This window comes from Tiliqua scincoides, chromosome 6 (assembly GCF_035046505.1).
Source record: "Tiliqua scincoides isolate rTilSci1 chromosome 6, rTilSci1.hap2, whole genome shotgun sequence".
Lineage (NCBI taxonomy): Eukaryota > Metazoa > Chordata > Lepidosauria > Squamata > Scincidae > Tiliqua > Tiliqua scincoides.
This window is the reverse complement of record NC_089826.1, coordinates 29,751,575-29,760,698: the sequence shown is the minus strand read 5'-3', so window position 1 is coordinate 29,760,698 and position 9,124 is coordinate 29,751,575. Positions and strand designations below refer to the sequence as shown.

At 44.6% G+C, this 9,124-nt stretch overlaps 1 pseudogene; it reads left to right on the top strand.

The window, feature by feature from the left end:
• Positions 1 to 4,862: 4,862 nt before the first annotated feature.
• LOC136656210 (5S ribosomal RNA) lies at positions 4,863 to 4,979 on the top strand (annotated as a pseudogene).
• The last annotated feature ends 4,145 nt before the right edge of the window (positions 4,980 to 9,124 follow it).

Here is a 9,124-nt window from a genome sequence, read left to right as displayed (position 1 = left end):
TCAATTTACTGCAAATTGGAGAAAATATGTTGGACTAAATGCCACTCTATGCTGGAGTTACCCTCATGCAAAACATGTGGGCTTGTAAGTTCTTTCTATGAGAACTTTACTCTCTTACTCACTGGGTTCTACTATAATATACTTGCTATCTCGGGGTGGATCAAAGAAGAGTCCATTGATAAAAAGGAGTTCAGATTCAAACAAAGATGTCTTGTAACGATTTTAAGGCGAACTATAGCTGAAACACATTATAAAGGTTAGAAGCTTAAGGGCATCAGTCTAATCTTTAACCCACTTATTAACAAATATGCCTTCTATGTTCTGATCTCTCGTTTAGACTTCTAGATTCCACTGCTTAGCCAAACAATGTAAACACCTGTGCACCAGATGTGGCCAGCTGTGTTTGTGCATTTACCATCTGTAGCTCTCACAACATATTAGTTGCATATAGCCACAGATGGACTGATAGGCAAATGCATGAGGAAGACTGGATTCTGCCCTCAGTTTACCATCCTCTTTATCTAGTCCTGTTTGTGAGTTCCTGGTTTTCTTCTCGCTCTCTTTCTGGCTCTACATAATTCTTCAATAGGTGAAGTACTTTCAAGACTGAATACTGAAAATGTCTTAAAGAATGGAAAGTTTGGACTTTCTTTGGATGTGATGTATTACTTTTGACTTCCCTTTGTCTCTCTCTCTCTCTCTCTCTCTCTCTCTCTCTCTCTCTCTCTCTCTCTCTCTCTCTCAAATACAGATAGAAAGGGAACAGTTTTGATTGATTTGTGACAAATTCTGCATGAAACATGAGTAGCCTAGAAAACACAATAAACAATAAAACCCTATATTGTAGGCTGCGAACTCTATTCCACTGTTGTAGAAGGCTATGCACTACTGCCTAATCTGGAATAGGACCGGGCTCATTCTCCATTTCTTTTTTGTCCCTCAAACCATTGTACCAACAGATATATTTTTAAATGCTTTCTTCTTATGAACTCAACACTGCAGCTTGAGAATGAAAATGTTGATAACTCTCAATAAATGCCCTCAATACATATTAGATTTGTTTTCCAAAGCTCTAACACAGGGGTGTCCAAAGTTTTAGGCAGGAGGGCCACATCACCTCTCTGACACTGTGACGGGGGCCAGGGAAAAAAAGAATTAATTTACATTTAAAATGTGAATACATTTACATAAATGAATATATTAAAGATGAACTTAATGAATGAAGGTCTTGCAATAGCTCAAGGCCTATAAAAGGCCTTGCACAAAGCATCCCACAGCTCACATGAGAGGTCAAACAGTCGCCCTCACACTGACAGTAGTTGTGTCAGCCCAGTGCAGGCTCCAACAAATCTCCAGAGGGCCAGAGGCTCATTGGAGACTGGGGGCTCCCTGAGGGCCACATTGAGAGACCTTGAGGGCAGCATGTGGCCCCAGGGCCGGGGTTTGGGCACCTCGGCTCTAACACAGTGGTTCCCAAACTGATGGGTCATGACCCATAAGGGGAACTGGAAGAGAGAGTTCCCCTCTTTAAGGGGAGTGGCCTCAGAAATAGGAGTGGCGTCAGAAATGGGTGCCCTGATGGTGCTGCAGTAATTGGGGCAGCGCCAGGAGCAAAGAAGCAACCATGAAAACCAGATGTGGGTGCCAATCACTGATTGGGGCTGTTCGGAGTAGTGGGAGGCCTGCAGAGGGGGCTGCAAGCCTCCCAGACCCTCTTGGAGGCCAGTGCAATCCCACAGGTAAGTTAAAAAAACCAGGGATGGGAACTCGAGTCAGCATTTTTCACTGATTCGTGTACAATCAAGTCATGCGTGTGGAAGATTCGGCAAAACACTCGAGTCAAGGTCCTCTGACTTGGCATTCGGTCCCCACACACAGATTTGATTCTGCCTGCATCTGGGTGTGCTTGCTTACTTTTTTCGCATCATGAAAGACCTCATGGGGCCATCATTCAGACCAGGCAAGCAGCAGGGAAGTTCTAGCCAGGAGGTAGGGAGGGTTCATGTTTGCTTTAGCATCTGAGCAGGAGAGGGGAAGCGAGAGTGGGCTCTCTTGCCCAACATTGATAGGAAGGAACTGATGATTGAAAAAAGGATGGGAGGTCTGATTTGTTTCTTTGGATGAGGGAGGGCAGAAGGAAGAGCCCAAGGGGGTTCTTGCCTTGGAATTAGCTGGAAAAACCCAGGAAAAAGGAGGCAGGAAAGCGGGGAGAGGTTTGAAGCGATCACACATTCCAATCACAAGGCTGCTGTGAGCTGCGTTGTCACTTGGGGGAAGGAGGACCCATTGAATGACCTGCTGCAGTGGGACTACTACTGAGTTCAGCTACAAAGAATTGTCGAATCTTCCTGGTAAGCCTCATAGCTGCTGTGCATGACCCTCCTCCCTCTTGCTGTTTCTGTCTCCGCTCTCTTGTAGTCCATCCCATCCCCTCCCGCCTTGTTTACTGATGGGCAGGGACATCAGGGGAGTGTTTAAAGAGAACTCTGACACAAACACACACCCTGGCAGCAGCTCCGTTTTTCCCCACGCCTGACACGTGTATCAAAAAGACTTGTGTCTCGAGTCTTTTCGAGTCATGAAAATGCTCCAGGCAACCTAGAAAGTGCCCGTGTTATGACTTGTTTCTGACTCGTGTTGCGGGGGAGTGGAGACTTGTGACTCAATTCGAGTCAAGCCACGCTGGATTTGCCCATCACTGAAAAAACGCCTGCATCCAGTGGTGGTGTAATTACAGTGACACTGTTGGGCCTCACGCACCTCACCCTGCCGCCGTCCAAAAGTCCAAGTATTACTTTGGGAACTGCTGTTCTAATGGATCCAAAAGCAGCTACCTTGCTGAATTTAAGCTGGTCTAGGGTGGCTTAGTACCTGCGCTGATGACTACCCAGAACCCCATGTACATTGCAATGATGAAAGAAAGATGAGATATACATATACGAGTATCAATCAGCTCTTGAAAGGACTTTAGTTTCTATTTTCCATGGTCTTGTCACTGGCCAAGTTCTGGTGAGTGCTTTTCTACAAGTCTAACAGGAAATGCAAACACAAGAGGATGTTTGCTATATGGAAATAGTGTCAGAGGTTGTTTGGCAAACTTCTGTTTTGAAGACAAGAAGTGGCAAAATGAAGCAAAATCTTACACAGTTACATACGTACAATTTCACCAAAAAGGATGTTCTGGAACTCTGAAACAATGAGCAATGATGGTGAATGTTTCTTGTCATGGTATTTTTGGATAAAGAGCTCAGAATAACTGAACTGCACATACATTACCAAAAAAATGAGCAATTTGGAAGTTACTGTTTAGCCAAATTATGGGTGTTTAATCTTGTCCTAAACAGATCCCACATGTTCTTGGATTTGCCAGCATTAAATTGCCAAGTAAATAAAAGAGTACAGAACAGACTGAGAATTACATGGTGGCAGCTGCTTACAGCATGCCTAATTATTTGATATCATTTAAGCATACAGGATTTTAAAATGATATAAAAACTGAGATTCCAAAATCAGTCAAAACAAGTGACTTCAGGCTCTATGTGAAGCCTAATTGACTGAGTAGCATCTGCTTCACATGGAGTTTTCAAAGGTTCTGAAGAACCTCTGAGGAAGGTCTGTATTTCCAAATGGATAGGTTTCTAGTGAGTAATGAGTTAATCCTGGATCTGGGAGACCTGGATTGAAATCTAACCTGTCTTGGGCTCAGAAAGATTCACATGTTACTGGAGAAGTGTAGAAGCCACTTCTTTATACTGTTCTACGAACATCGGTTAGAATCCGTCAGGGAGGTCTAACAACTCATGTTGCTATTTTCCACACTAACCAAGTTGATACTGGGACATTCTTCTACCTCAATTTAACAGCTTTACAAAGAAGCAAATTACAAGCAAATGAGGTGAAGCATTATTTGTATTAAATCGAGTTACAACTGCTGTGTGATGAGAGTGAGGTTGTGGTCAGCATCTTGTTAAAGATTCCTGATCACCCAATTATAGCAGGGAGATCGGAGTTTGTATGGCCTGGCCGGAACACACAAGCCCCTTCCCCTGCGAGGGGATTGGTGAAGGGCTGTGGCTGGGGAGAGCAAATTTAAGGACACAGCAACAGCCCCCCTTCCTACTTTGCTTGCGGGCACCGAGCGGACAGCATCCCACCAATGGATGCATCAAGTGGTGAGGAATCCTCCTCGTGGTGTGGCAAGCGGGCTGGGCAGAGCTGGAGGGGGCTAAGGGAGCATTCCCAGGGAGGGGGAGGCTTGTTAGAGAATAGGCTTCCGTGGGGTGACCACTCGAGGGGCACCTATACCCCCCTGCCCCATTTGGGTCGAGCAAGCAGACTGCCCCCCTGGTGAGAGGGCCCCCTCCCCATTTACCGAGGCTCAGAGGTGTGGCTGGCGATGGGTACCTCAGCCACTCCTCCCGACGGGTGCTGGGTAGTGTCCAGGGGGCGAAGGGCAACCAGGCAGGGTGAGGGGCAACCAGAATAAGTTCCATTGAGTATAACAGATCTTGTTTCTGGGTAGACATAGCTGGACTTAAGGCTACAATCCTGTCCAAACGTTCCTAGGAGGTGTCCCATTGATGCTAATGGGACTTACTGATGAGTATACATGCATGGGAGGAGCTCCTGTGAGTTGCAAGCCAGCACAGATCCAGTGGCTCCTAAAGGAGCACATAGGGACACAAAAACTGGGGGCTTCCCATCTTGCCCTGGCCTGTAGGAGGGCCTACATTTTCGCTGACCCTGCAACTGCAGGTCTCAGCCTCCTTTCTGTATTAAAATGCTAATAAAGTGGCCCTTTCTCCCGTGTGTGTTGTCTCGAGTGTTCATTGGACGGTGCCTAGACAAAGATATTAATCAGGGCTGGTAACTATTACCCTGCGCATGCTGGATCTTGTCTGATCTCAGAAGCTAAGCAGGGTCAGGCCTGGTTAGTACTTGGATGGGAGACCACCTGGGAATACCGGGTGCTGTAGGCTTATACCATAGTCTTTCGAGACTGAAGGTTGCCAACCATCAGGGAGACCAACCAGGACAGGCACTGGCTGAGGACTCACAGGCCCATGAGGGTCCATCTGGACTCCTGAAACTCCCAGCAGCTTGTAGGCACAAGTGACTCCCGCCCTTCCCATCCACAATTGGGCTTCCTTATGGGCTGCTATGAAGACATGAAGGCTTCTACAGAAAGTCATTTGCTGGAGGACAGGAAAGGAGAGATGACAACACAGTCTGTGGTTTCTTTTCCAGCTGCCTGGACAACCAGAAACAATATGGTTTGCTTCTAATATCTACCTGGTACTGTTACATTAACACTGTATGATATTTTCTTGAGACACCCTGTATAACTAATCTTCTACACCCCCCATACTACGTTTGTTACATTAACACTGTATGATATTTTCTTAAGACACCCTGCATATCTAATTTTCTTCCCCCCCCCCCATACTACGTTTGTATGAGCACTCCAAATTTACAGCTTGGGGCTGTGACCTCTTTGTCTAATTAAAGTTTTATAAAAGCCATCTTAGATTAAACATTCACAGAATGGTGGTGGGCATCAAGGGCAAACTGTGTCACTCACTATGATTTGTGCCACAAGCAATATTCAAGGGATGCCCATCACAGCTGCACAAGCCATTTCCCCCACAGAGATCAAGGTAACAATCTGTGCACTCTCCTGGTCTAATCTCCCATTTTCTCAGTTGTACTTTTCAGTGCTTGCAACGTGCAGGTATTTCCACACGTTCTGGAGGGAAGTTGTGTTAACTGTGTGCAAGAATATGAGAAACACTGCCCATTTGGTACATTCCAACCTGATAGTGCAGAAAGGCCTCCGTAGAGACAAAAATTGTCTCCAGGGACCTGAAATATATCTCAACAGGTTTACATGAAAAACTGTTTCAAAAATAGGGCAAGTATTGTGAGAGAATCTGCTTTATAACAGCCTCAGTTGTCACAATAAAAATGATTTATTAGCCTTTGTCCCAAGAAGACAATTCTCAGCTGGTGGAAAAAGATGAATGGGGGACAGGTTCCACTCTAGAGTGCAAATTCAAAGAATCCATAGTGGATGGGCACTGACTGAATTATACGCACACTGCACTTTCCGATAGTGTTTTTCATGATAACAATTCTTAGTATGCCCTTAGTACTCCCATCACTGCAATAAAACAAAAATTTATTTCATTGCATCAGCCTGAAACAGGCCTGGCTCAAATCTACATGTCAATTATATTCTCAAAATAAATCATGCAAAGTATAGCAAATAACAACCTATTCTTGTACTCATTTACATACAATAATTTTTATTATTAATTCTTCTCCTTTTTCCAATAGCTATTATAAATGCACTCTTTTTCTTTTATCTGCAAAGGTGTTTCACAAGGCGATTTAGGGCCTGATCCAGCACTGTGCACACTGGATTACTGCCCGCACGCACTGTCACAAACGTGCCTTACAGTATGTTTGCAAGCCTTACCGCAGGCCCTGTGCCAGACCTAGCCCGGTTTGAGCCGACACTGGGTCTGCTCCAGTGCTGGGCCTGCATTCTGCTGCCCAGTGGCTCACGTGAACCACCAGGCAGTAGAGAAGTAAGTGAGGGTGGGGAGAGGCGGGGAGGAGGCATTCAGGGGTGGGGGAGGGCGAGGAGGAGGCGTGGTGGGGGCGGGAGCAGGGTAGGAGGGAGCGGGACTGCCAGAGCGCAGCTCCATCGAACTGGTGGCCTGACATGGGACTTCTTGATTCTGTGCTGGCCGAAGAGCTGCAGCAATACTGAGTAGCCCCATTGTAGGGCTACTTACCTTCCCCCGAGGAGCTGTCTGGGCTGCCCAGCAAGAGTTAGATGCTGCAGTAGCCATTTTGGCATTGTGGCAGCCTTGCGTGCTGAGCAACTCAAGATCAAGTTGCCCAACTGTTACATATATCAATAGTGGCATGTTTAATTGTCTGATAATTCCATATTCCATAAACTTCTATTTAATGTTGTGATTGTATCTTGTCTGTTCTTAGTAATTAAAAAAAATAGTAAGAAAGCAATGCATGATTGAATTGTTTGATTGGAGTTGAGTGTCACTTACGTGTAAACTTACTTATAATTGCTCATTAAAGTCTATGAATTACACCTTTCCTTGTGGAAAACAGTATCCCTAAACTTAACCTCTATGAATCTATGGAAAGCTGTTTTAACTCTTTGACCTGCAATCCAATGACTCAGTTAGTGGGGCTATGCCTAGTACTGCAGTCTTCCACTGTAGCTTAGAAAGAGAATTCTAGAATTGGGTCACTTGGCTTGATTCATACATGCAATTATCCAACAAACAGCTCAACCCTATGGGTGCCTTTCACTGACGTAGTGAGTGGTCTGCCAGCAGAAGGTGCACTCCATTGTCACTGTGGCTACAGCAACAATATGCATGGCAAGGCTGCCAGCATGAAAGGCTGGCTACCATGTGCATGCCAGGAGGTGAATTGGTGTAGGCAGCTGGCTATGGGCAAGGAAGGGAAGAGAAGGGCAGAGAGAGGAAGGATCAGAGTGGGGATCAGAGCAGTCTGAAGCATGTTGGGAAGGACTGGGGGTGGTTATTGGTGGCAACAGAGCTGCTGATACCCTAAGTTCCCTGCCTGGCCTCACCACATCCCCTTGGGTTCATTCAGACCTGCACCAGCCAAAGAGCTCGCTCAGATGCAAGCAGACACATTGGAAATCATGACATGGCAGAGTGAGCAAGGAAGAATTTCATTTACTTACCTCTTCATCAGTACTTATCTCTTCATCAGTCCTAGACCACAAGATGCAACAGAGGCTGCATCAACTCCATTGCTCCCTGTAAGCCAGTCAAGAATTGGGCTGAAAATGACACAAATAATTGAAATCAAATGTTCATCCAACATTCGTTCAAATGTCCATCTGCCCTGATCCGGAGAAGTCTAGTTAGTCTTGAGCTGCTGAGGTTAATGGGGGCTTGGCATTAATTTCAACAGGACTTAACCAATAACATTAATTTCTAACTGTAATGATGTTACTTGATTGTTCCTTCTAGTAAAATATATTTTACACTTGGGCTGCCAATAAAAATAGAGATGGCTGTTTTTGTTGTACTGTTCTTCAATAATCTACTCCCTAAGTTTAAGAAGCTAACTTTTTTTTGTGAACTGCTTTGGGTGTTATTATTGTAAATGGAAAGGAAGGATACAATTTTTAGATTCAAGTTAATGTCTGCAGGTTGTCCCAGTTGGTGATGACAAAAAAAGCCTGGTTGTGTGTTCAATAGCCTATTTGCACATAGAAAGAAGACTCTGTGGATCATGTCCCAGACCACGGTGCATCAAACACTGCACTCATCTTTCACACTTGATGGGGCATGTGCATATTTTGTATTTGGCTTTGTGTGCTCAGGTATAAAAAAAGCGATTTTAAGATGGTCACCTTTTGTTAAAGGTGCTAGTCCATAAACACAGTAAAGCCAGCAACCACAATCCAGAGATGCACATATTTGTTTACTTAAATATAAGGAAGTCAGTGTGATGCAGTGGATAGTGTGTTGGGTATGGACTGGTGAGACAGATTCACCTCCTTGCTCAGCTTTGAAGCTCTTTGGTTAGTCACTTTCTCTCAGCCTATCTCATATGAAGCCGTGAGGAAAAAATATGGATGCATCTATACTAAACTTGTAATACAGAAATAAAATACATATTTATACATTTTCCTCGGCTTCTTTCCAAGCATATGGTGCTCAAGGTGATGTACAATGCCTTCTGCAAGAACATCAGAGTTGTCTACGAGTTTCATCATCTACCTCCTTTGAATGTCCAAATGACTTTTAAAACTGGCCTGAGTTGAAACTGAGACTATTCTGCACACATTGCCTTTCTCTCAGCTCTGATTAACAACAAACATGCCTGGGTTTGGGGTGGAAGTTCCTCCAGAGCAGAAAAACTAAGCATTGGCTTTTGTTTTTTTAGTTGTTTTAATCTACATCTAGTAAAAAAAGTGGGGTGTAGCTGTAATCAACAAAGCTGTACTTCAGCATAATTCAAGCATATATACTAGGAAGTAAATGTCATTACTTAGTGACACTTACTTTTGAGCAAATATGCTTAGGATCACAGTGTTTATGGTGAAAAC